This window comes from Galeopterus variegatus, unplaced genomic scaffold, assembly GCF_000696425.1.
Source record: "Galeopterus variegatus unplaced genomic scaffold, G_variegatus-3.0.2 Scaffold495, whole genome shotgun sequence".
NCBI classification, from domain to species: domain Eukaryota; kingdom Metazoa; phylum Chordata; class Mammalia; order Dermoptera; family Cynocephalidae; genus Galeopterus; species Galeopterus variegatus.
Genome location: NW_007726606.1, coordinates 379,976 through 391,267, shown reverse-complemented (window position 1 = coordinate 391,267; position 11,292 = coordinate 379,976).

Genomic DNA, 11,292 nt, shown 5'->3' with positions numbered 1-11,292 from the left:
CGTAAGGTAAGAATTTAATGCTACTGCTAAAAAAACAAAAAAGATAGAAAAATATTTTGTTAAGCACTAAATAAAACTTAAATATCAGATATTTTCCTTTGTTTGTTTATGAACACATGCATATATGTACATATCAACAAATTTACCCACAAGTTTATATATTCCATATGTATTTCAGCTCATTTATCTCCATATTCAGTTTACACATCAAAAGTTTCTACTTCTACTTCTGCAACATTGGGAGTATTATTTCTCATGCCTCCTGGCCCCCAATGCCATCTTTGTACAGACTCACAACATTTCTAATTGGCCAACTCTTCCAAACTCTCTACTGGTCTCTGCTAAAAATGTCTTCTTTCTAACTCACCTTCTTGCTGCGATAAAAATGATCTCTCTGAAGACCAGACACAACCTGGAGCTAATAGAGATTGTGGGTAGTAGGGATTTAGAGTTTGGGTGCTTCCATCCATTGGAAAGTGCTTGAATCCCACTCCACTGCCTTTAGTTACGTGGCCTTAAACAAGCTATTTATTCCCTCCAAGCTTCCTTGATAATAATAGAGACTGGCACTCTCAAAGAATCAATGTGAGAAAAAGACAAGGTACATAGCACAGGTCCTGGTATACAGCAACTACTTAATAAATGTTAGTTTTTGAAATCTCACCATCATCACCATTGTCATTATTGTCATAATTGTCAATTTTAACATAAAATCCTAAGGTCCAAAATCCTTAGCTTAAGAACCTTGGTTAGCCTTATTTTACCCTCACCTCCTCAAGGCATGGATCATTTCACCTCCTCGAGGCATGGATCATTACAAATTCATGTTCATTACTTGAGTTTTTGCTGTAATACCGATTCTGTCTTGATTTATAATTTGAAATTTTATTTATCATGATTTTTTGCATTAATTTTGATTTTTAAAAAAATACTACATTAAAATATTGTTTATCTTGATTACTGAGTTTTTTAGCACCCAATAATTTTATCCCTAGTCCTAGTTCTGGCTGTGCCATTGCTGCCAAGTCTACCTAAAATTCTCTCTTTTCTGTGTCCACGTTTTATTTTGTTTTTTTTTTATTGTTAAAAATTATATTTATTCTTTATGCCCTTTGTCCAATCTCTCCCCATCCCCCTCTAATTACCCTAGATTTCGTCTCTCCTTCTGAAAGAGTAATGGTTACTCTGATGATTTGTTGCCTAGAAAATCTGTCCAATGCTGAGTTCAGGTCCCCCAATATTATCATAGAGCAGATGCTTCTTCTGTCGCTCTGGAATGGACTTTCTGGAGAGAGACATCCTTTTTTCTTCGGTCTCTGCTGGTGAGTCTCCTGTGTCAATGCACTCCAGTGGCTGGTGGACCATCTGCATGGTGGTTGTGGCATCTAGCCGCTTTCATAGCAGCCATGGTTATTGTGGTGGCTGTGGTGGGCCACCCAAATGGAGGTGATGTTTTTGGCATACTCCTTGTCGATGGTGGTGTGCCTGGCTGTGGAGGGGAACCTGGTCCCCTTCTCCAAGCCTTGGGTCCCCAGGTGGCCCCCAAGGCACTGGTGGTGTGCCTGGTTGTAGGACGGGGATCCCATCCCTGGCTTCATACCTCGCGTCCCAGGGCAGGCCTGAGGCACTGGCAGTATGTCTGAGCCAGAACTAATTTTTTGTCCTTTGCTTACTTCTAAAGTGGGGGAACTTCCTGTTGGGACCAGTACTTGAGCTCTGTGGTTTAGCTAAGTTGCTGCTTTGCTGCTGCTTCCCTACAGAAGGCTTTTTGAGCAGCTCAGGTTATAGTGGCTGGCTTTATAGGTTCTTCCAGCTCTCCAGAGACCCGATGGACCTGGACTGTGCAGAAACTCTGATCTGGGCCTGCGTCAAACTGAACCCCATCAAATTGCACCTCATGCAATTCTACATCCTCGATCAGTTTCCTCTGAGTGGTCCTTCGCAGACTGGGATGTAGATCAGCCGTCCCTGCTATGCCCCAGGGTTCTCTCAGTGAGCCCATCTCCTCCACACCCATGCTGCAAACACTTCCTGTGGGACAGGCTGTGTGCTGGTCCCCTGTGATGACTCACTGGCCTCTGAGTGGCTCCTTTTTTTCAGTTGTTGTGGCTCCTCACTCCTATATGGGTCCAGGGGAACCCTATTAGTGGTTTTCCTGGCCTGGGGGCCACTGAGGCCCTCTTCTCTCCTGCCGTCTCCAAGCAACTCCATACAAAAGGGCACAGCTGCGGCTTTTGCCAGCTCCTGCTCCGTGCGCTCAGCAGTTCTAGCCTTAAAGTGACCAAGGCATGAAATGGTCAGAGAGGTTTTTTTTTTTCTCTCATTGTGGCTTTTCCTGCCTTCATGCACTCCATAGGTCTCTCCTCCTCTTCCCCTGAGCTCTAGTGGCCCCAGCTTGGCTGTTGTTGCTTTTCTCTATAGTTGTAAATTGTTTGATTTGTGGGAGAGAGTGACACTGGGGACTGTCTATTCTGCCATCTTGACTGGAAACCCTGTGTCCACATGTTTACCTTCGACATAGGCTGCAAGTCTCAGAAAAGATGCCATCTACATTCTGGACCTTTATCTGACTACTCTTGTATCTACCCACAAGATAGAACAAGTACCACGTCCTAATGGTATTTCTCTTACTTCACTTTAACAATCTACATTTCTGCCTCTTTCAAGGTAAGTCCCCATATGGCTAGGATAATACATTGCTAGTTTTTGCATTTGCTGACCTTTAAGTCAGCAGCTGACACCTGAGACAGTCAAGGAACATTTATCAGGTGGGAACAGATAAAATAGTTCTAGAGCAGAGATTTGGTGGTGAAAACAACAGTGTTGAAACTGGGTCACGATAAGCTCTTTAGAAAATGAAATCCAAACCAAGAAAAAAACAGTAAAGAACACTGACTATAGGAGGATTATTTGATAAAATTTTTGTTTCAGACACATACACACATATGTGCATATTATACACACACGAGTGTGCATAAGTATACCTATATTGGGTTATAACATTATGAACTTCAGAAGTGTTAAAAAAAAGTTTGAAAGACACTGTTATAGAGCAACATCAAACACCTCCGTCTGTCACTTATCTATTTGCCCTGCCACAGCATAGAGAAGGCAAGGCTTCCAAAGTCATTCAAGGCATTGGAAGTTTAGGAATGAGTTAGATTAGCAACATCTCAGAGACCAATCCTGAATAAATGAGAAACTGTAGAAAATTGGAGCAGACTAGCTGAGGAATTTCTTAGGTATTAGCAAAAAAATGAATTTTTTTTATCAAATAAATAACATATTTCTGGTTGAAATAACCATCACAAAAGTTTGGTGACCACAAATGCTACACATGGTGAAATTTAGATTTGCTCACCCTAAAAGTGTAGACTTGGTGAAAATAATCGACACAAAACAAAACTCACAATAGAAAGAAGTGTAAAGTTTGGTGTGTACAGAAGACAGATAAATGAAATCTTTACTGTGAAATATATATGGGAAAAAATGGGTTTTGGTGAAAAGGATTTCAATAAAATAAAAAAAGAAAGAGCTTAACTGTCTTTGTATTGTTGAAAAACTGGATCAAAGTATTTAATTGACTTAATGGAATTCACCCTGTACTGTACTTCCAAGAAAAAATTGATCAATGCTGATATAGCTCTGATTAAAATGTTTTATTCATAAACATAGAGTAAAAAAAAAAATGTTCAGGATCAAAAAAGCAGGGCTGAATTGGCTGGCTGTATCTCTGCCTACCCTAGGCAGGTTTCCTAAGTGCACATATCTATCTGCAGGATACAACTTAAACAAACTATTTATTGAGTACTTACTGTCTACAAGCATCCACTTGCATTGCCGATGCTAACTCCTGTTGTCTTTATAAACCATCTTAAATGAACTAAATAAGAAATAAATGTTTCACAAAAATATTTTTAAGATATAAATAGCTCACTCGAAAACAATAGAGGGCATAAGACAAATAGAGAAATAGAAAGAGAAAGACCAAAAAAGGAATAAACATGTATTGGGACTCGTAGAGAAATAGAAAGAGAAAGACCAAAAAAGGAATAAACATGTATTTGTTAGTTTGTGAAGAATTGTGATTATATGTATGCACACACCATGTGCATAGACACACACAATTGTGATTACATGTATGCACACACCAGGTGCACATACACACACAAATACATGCATGTCTGATGAAAAGATCTACCATCTGGACAGTGGGCATACTGCTTGATAGTAATCAATAACTGGTATTATGTGAATCATATGAAGGAAAAAAGTTGAAAAAAGCTTCTAATATTCTGAAGACAGAATGCTTTGATTAAAATATCCATTTTTTTCAAACGGTGTTACATTATCTCTTTTGTTGGGAAGAAATATATCTAAGAGTTCAGAGCAAGATAAAGTTATTTTTGGTCTCCTGTTAAGAGATTCTGTGGGGTATGCTTATTCTTCAACCTACATCACTTCATTAAACTCAAATCTTACCTTCCAAAACAGGTGTCTAAGGTGACTTAAAGAAAGCACAAACAGAGAACAAGGTGAATACAATGTATTAGAGTCACTCAGAACTGAAAGAAGTTGACATGCTAACCCAAAGTGTTACTCGGCTTGCAAAAGGGCTGTGAGTTCTAACAATACATTGTGAGCTGAACTATGTTGAACTATGAGCTCCAACAATACATCACATTACAATTTCATTATCAAATGGAAGGAATTATGGCAGTTCCTCAGGGGGTTCCCTTGGAATTCAGAGTTAAAGGGGGTTTCTCATCTGCACTGGCATAGCTCCATATGTTTTGAGGTCATGTAATAGATAATATTCTTGACAACAGATGTCTGTATGTCCTTAAAAATCAGTAAAATTTCAGTAAGTTCACATTAATTTGTAGGATACAAAGAAAACTAGCATTTCTTGAGTGTTTACTATGAGCCATAGGTTTGAGTTGTGTCTTAATCCCCCAACAACCCAAAGATGTGGGAACTATTTTCTCCATTGTACAGAGAAAAAGAAAATCTGAAGTCTGGAGAGGCAGTGTGACTTTCTCACAACGATGGGGTCACCAGAAGGAAGGGCTGGGATTCATTTAGAGTCTGTTTTTTCTGACTTTAAAGCATGGACTTTCTGCTACATCCGACTTCAAAGCATGGCCTTTCTGCTACATCACACTGCACCCTCCTTCAACCAACCTGAGATAAACATGCTGCCGTCAGCCTCTGCCCACCTTGTGATGCTGGCAGTGGACTGTGGGAAATAAATGAGTTTGGCACACGAAAGTTATTTACATCAGGGCTTTGGCACAAAGTGAGTCCTAATAAGTGCAAGTTGTTTTTGTTGATATTATTGGTTGTCCTTGTCCTCTCGTCCTGTAGAACATATACTTATTCACTGATAGGTTTCAAATCTCCACATTACAGACTAACACAGGGGCACGTCAATGATCAGGTGGATTTGGCAAAGGTGAGTTTGATTTCCAATTTTTTCTTTTTTTTTTCAAATTTTGGCTTTGGATGAAAAAGGCCTCTATTCGAAGTTCACATATGAACCCAACAGAGTCTTTCGCCTGGCAATGAGACAAAGTGATACTGGAAGATGAAATACACAAGCTCAAGTTTAAGGGAAAAATCACATGGCAGCTCAGAAAAGACCTTTCCAGATTAAGGATAAAGAAATATGGTAGGTTCCCCTACTTTTCATCCACAAAAAATATGCCATGTCCTTCCTAATGTTTGGACTACAAAAAACAGAAAAAGAGGAAAACTATATTGTAATTTTCTTAATTGGGTATACTCCAGAATCTAATTATTTGAAATATGTTGTATTTTTTTTTTCTTTTAAACATCATCTTGATCCTTCCTTATAGGAATTCTGCTCAGGGTTAATGTTGAGATTTCAGCCATGCTAATTTCATTATTTGTTTTTTTTTTTTTTTTTTGGCTTTGAAAAATCAACAAAGAGACAAATGACACATTGCACACAGAAAACAACAAGAGATGTTATGTTCCAAGAAGAAAAAACAGACTTACTGTGTTCACCTGCCTAGGAATATTAAAATACCAAAATATTATAAAGTTCCCAGATTTTACAGGGTTTTTTTTTTTTTCTTTTAAAGAGTGAGAATACTAAGAAAACATGCAGGTCTCAGTAGTTGATATACAGTATTTTTTTTGGATCTGGCAAATATAATTTTTATAACTTTTCTCTGAAAAAAAGGAACTTTCTAGCTCGGATTACTTGGACACTCTCACTGTTTATTCTCCCCTTTTTTGAGCAGTCAGAAGAGATTTCTCTCAGTACTTCAAATAAATAAGATATCCAGCTGAACAAACACCATACATTCTCGTGGATTACTTTGGCTTCTTGAAGAATATTTCACTTTCTTTTTTCAAAATGTAAATGACTAAAGAAACCCCATCATATGAAACTCAAGGAAGAAATGTTTAAAGTGGTGCAGATTCTATACAAGGTGGTATGTGAAAAAGCAAAAAGCCCCAGTTCAGTAAAAGAGCTTGATATTTCATAGGGGAAATCAGGCTATTACTAAACAAGATACTTCATTTATTAAACATTTTAATAGGGTGGTTTTATGACATGAAAACTACACTTTAGCATTCAAAATTAATCATGATCATATTTTCTAAAAACAGTAAAATAGGGCCGGCCCGGTGGCGCACTGCTACAGTGTGCCGCTTGAGAGCACGGTGGCGCTCCCGCCGAGGGTTTGGATCCCACATACAGACCGGTTCCCGCTCACTGGCTGAGCGAGGTGTGGGCGCAGCACCGAGGGTTGCGATCCCGTTGCCGGTCCCGGTCCGGTACCGGCGCAACACTGAGGGTCGCGATCCGTTGCCGGACAAGAAAAAAGACAAAAAGGAAAAAAAAAATAAAAAAAATAAAAAAATAAAAATAAAAACAGTAAAATAGTGTATTGGGATTTTTTTTTCTATTCTTTTTTAGCTTCCTATTTAAGGGAGAAAAAAAGAACAACCCACAAACAAATAACAACAAATACTAGAGCTTATACGTACTCTGAATATTCTACATGGACTTTGAAATAATCAAGGCTTATCTAGCTTTATGGCTTTAAAAAAAGTTCAGGGTTTCTGGCCAGTTTCTGAAACTCAAACCCAAACTTGACAAATTTTTTTTAAAAAGAAACTTTGGGCCATCAATTAACATGGGCCCCTTGCACTAAAGCAGCATGAAAACAAATACTTGAATTTAGGTAACATAATCCACACGTTTCTTTATTCTTTTCATAAGATTTAGTCCTATAATAAGAAAGCTTATCTCCCATCATGAGGCAGAAATGCATAAATACATATATTGTTTAAATGGGTGCATTCTATACCTCTCTCAGCCCGGAAAGAGGAAAAACAAGAAGGACGCAGAAGGGACTCGAGCACAAGAGCAGGGTGAAGACACAACCATCAATAGCAAGTGCTGTGGCTTCAGCCCAAGAAATCTTGCCAAGGCCTGCAAGTACATCTGCCACCGCGCAGCCCACCAAGAGGCACTAACAACAACGCAAAACTCAACTTGTAGAGTGCAGTAGGCAGGACTGAAGATCGGGACTATAATCCCTGCCTCCCAGTATTCATGCCTGTCCCTGGGAATGTGGGCCAGACCTGGTCACTTGCTTCTAATAAAACGAGTATGGCAAAAGCAATGAGAGGTCTCTTCTGTGGTTAGGTTACAAAGGACTGGAACTTTCGTCTTGCTACTGGACTCTATTTCCTTTTTGGCTTACATACTTTGATAAAGCCAGCTGCCATGCTGAAGAGGCCTACATGGCAAGGAACCAAAAGCCAGTGAGGAAACAAAGTACTCAATCTACTGGGCCACAAGGAACTCCTGCCAACAACCACAGGCTTGGAAGTAGTGTCCTCCCCAACTGAGCCTTGAGATGACTCTAGCCGCGATGACACCTTGAGTGCAGACTGGGAGACCCTGAAACAGAAGCCTCAGTTAAGCCATGCCTGGGGTCCTGACCCACAGAAACTGTGAGATAATAACTATGTATTGTTTTAAGCTGCTAAATTTGGGGGTAATTTGTTATGTGGTGACAGATAACGAATACATAGAATTATTTTTAATTTCTGCCTTGCTATTTTGCTCAGTTTGGACAAGTGGACTACCCCCACTATGAATTACTGCGGTCCCTTTGTCAGCTTCACAAGAATGAATGGAGGTGAACACGTACTCACAGACCAGTGTCTGGATGCATGGACTAGGACAGGTGAGAGCAGGGCCATACCTCCTGGAGCTTCTGGTAGTTTCTGCTGCTCTTCACCAGCTGCAAATAGCTTTGAGCAAAGTGTGCCTTTCCCTAGAACCCTCCTACCAACTCCCCAATAAGGGTGTGTAGGTCTGTGAAACGCAACCTTATATAATTTATTTTCTTTCTCAAGTAAATGTTCATTTCTGTGCTTCCTTTCGCCTCTTGCGAAATTCTAATTCATTGTCATTCTTTCTGGAACAGTGGAAGATAAGGGAAGATATGCATGTATGCATATATACACTTACGTACAACTGCACATATATATATGTGCGTATGCATACATACACATAGGTACAGCTGCAGTGATTACGAGTACGCTTATGCCCCGATAAACCTAGATTTGATGCCATCCCCAGCACTTACTAGCTAAGTGATCTAAGGTAAGTTATTCAGCACTGTAAACTTCACTTTCCTTGTGCGTAAAATGAGGAAAACTTTTTTTTGAACTTCTACAATTGTGATGACAAAATAGGTTGCTTAACAGAGATTTACTAATTTGTAGCAAATGCTCAAGAAATAATTTATTATCATGGTATTAAAATATTGTCATCATTGGCAACAGAGTAAATGTACAAAGTTATATGAGGGTACTTCAAAAAGTTCATGAAAATATTCATAATATCTTCCAGTTCTATTTTTCCACTAACTTTTTAAGTATGCTTGTATTCCAGTTTCCTCTGCAATTTTGGAAAATCCATCTGCCCATGTCCCCTTCTGATGTGGGCCAGATTTTTATAAGATCAAATACCCTGGCTGTTTGTTTCAGAAAGCAAGAAATAACTCAAACAATTTTAAAGAACTTGCTTTCTGCAAGGCACTTTACTGGACAGAGTACAAAGAAGAATGAATAAGACATCCTGCCATCATGACCTTCCTGTATAGCAAAGAAAAGCACAAGGCATAGCCTAAACACATCTAAAATTAAGTATAAACTGGTACTGTTAGCAATGATCACTAACTAGTATGAAAAATATATAAGAAGTAATTTTTATAAGGAAATAATGAATAATTATAATAATTATTATAATATCAATAATAATAATAATAAAACCATCACAACAATAACTATACCTTCCGGCATTTACTGGGTTCCTATTATGTTCTAGAAATGCTTCCAAGTAATTCCAGGCCTCTCCATCTTCAACTCTCACAATAACTGCCTGATGTTACAGCGAAGGCAGGCAAGGGTCAGAGACCTTCAGGAAGGTGACAAAAGGCATAGAACAGGCAAGTGGCAAGATCAGCATCTGAACCCAAGACATCCTAAACGCCCATACTCTTTTCATGCTTTCTCTTAAGATTCAAACAGGCCTTTCTAGATTACAAAATACTCTCCAATACATGTTTCTCAACTATGATATATGCGTTTGATGACCATTTTACATTAAACTGATAGTTTGCTAACTAGTTTTATGGATAATCCTTATCAAGACCTTCTCATCACACCCAAGGAGGAAAAAGACATCAGTACCACAGCACTTTGCTCTCAGGCTCTACCAGATCCAAAACAAGCAAAATAAACCCAGTCCACACACAAATAGTCAGCCAGTTGACTGTTTTGGCCAAATTACCCAGCCCATTTTCCTAAGCAAAGTGTAGGATAATCAAAAAAAAAAAAAAATTAATAAAGCTGTTTCCTTATTTGTTCTGTTTTCTAATCAAAGGTGATGATATTTCTTTCTTTGAAGATGAATTGGTGAAAACAGTTACTCAAATTAATTAAAGGTCCTTCTGTGCCTGAAGTCTGAGTGGTCCCTGCCTTCTTTTCTGTTTATATCTGTCTCCCCAACACGTGGTCCCCATGAGGACAGGGGCCTTGTTCAGCGTTCTGTCCCCAGCAGAGCCCCTGGCATATGACAGATGCTCAATAACATTTGTTCAGTGAATGAATGAATGAACATCAAAAAGACCTTGTACCAAGCTTTTTGTGGCCCACACGTGAATTATTCAACTGAGAGCCTGCTTCTAGAGCATTTCCCTCTTTATTCATGAATGCCTCACATCCTTTTTGGAACTAGATGGAGTGTCATACTTACAAAAGAGCACTGGCCAAAATAATTGCTTGTGAGAAAAAAAGATTCTATACACTAGATCAGTGCATGCGCTGCTTTAAGTCTGTATCACTTCATTCCCCTCCATTCCAGTAAGTGGTGTGTCTAGATAGGTGTGCATCTCACAGACAGGCTCACCTGGCTCATTACTCAATTAATCGAGATGCAGTCAGCTTTACTGCATGTTTGAAACTGGGGATCCAAGAGATGCACAGAATTATGGAGCTGAAACTGTACCTTTGCGGTTTTCTGGGCCAGTCATTCCCAAGTGTGGGCCCACCACTTCCAACAAGGAGAAAGCAGCAACACTGTAATGAGGTTTCCCTGTGGTCAGATGTACTCAATGAGAGGACTGCTTTTTGTCCCACAGGTGTGTCCTGCCTTCTTTTCAGAGGAAACTGTTCTGTAAACCCATAGGACAACTAATCTTGGTTAAATAACTCATTTTGTATTTCAAAAAATACTGAGGCCCACAGAGGGTTAGTGACTTGCTCAGAGACACACAATTGTTTAATTAGAGCAAACTCTACAATTACATTAGGTGAGGCAAGATACATAAAGAAGTAAACCCAGGAGCACAAAGCCTGGCACCTACTTGGTTATCATGTCACATGGAACACGTTCTCAGTGATTTCCAAAATATTCCTCCATCTTAGTGTAATAAGACGGGGGGTAGGTTTGATCTCTGAACAATTCAGAGTACCAGGTTTGAGTCCTCTTTATTTTAGCCAGAAAAACATTACCTTACACCTCACAAGGAAAAATCAACATGTCCAGTGAGTTATACAAAAATCAATGTTCACAGAAGAAACATTCCAGAAACATCATCAAGGGGCAGCACAAACTCCTGGCATCTGTTTAATCACGCTGGCCTTCAATATCTAAACTGTGTTGCAGCCAAAAATCACTGGAAAGAAGTATGAAATTGGAGAAAAGGAAACTGAAAGAGGGGAGGATCAAAGAAG